Here is a 251-nt window from a genome sequence, read left to right on the forward strand (position 1 = left end):
CACTGAGGGAACGTTTCTCTGTTTCTGTCTGCTTCATGCGGGAAGTAAGATTCCTATTATGTTTATTTCTTCGACTGATGACTTGGCAGAGCGGTAGAATTCTTTGAGCCACGAGGAGAAAATATCTGGGTACAGGTTTTCCTTAACTCTTTGCTATGATAGCTGCGTTACTCAGTCGGGATAGGTGATCAAGAAAATGAAATTAAAAGTGTCTTCCAAAGTGTATTAAAGGCTCTCGTCGAAATGCCAGG

At 41.8% G+C, this 251-nt stretch overlaps 1 protein-coding gene across 1 annotated transcript in view; it reads left to right on the forward strand.

The window, feature by feature from the left end:
- The window catches only part of LOC119589515 (synaptotagmin-1-like), a 71,270-nt gene that overhangs the window by 40,325 nt on the left and 30,694 nt on the right, over positions 1-251 (forward strand). The window lies entirely within an intron of this gene.

This window comes from Penaeus monodon, chromosome 25 (assembly GCF_015228065.2).
Source record: "Penaeus monodon isolate SGIC_2016 chromosome 25, NSTDA_Pmon_1, whole genome shotgun sequence".
In the NCBI taxonomy this organism is placed as follows: domain Eukaryota; kingdom Metazoa; phylum Arthropoda; class Malacostraca; order Decapoda; family Penaeidae; genus Penaeus; species Penaeus monodon.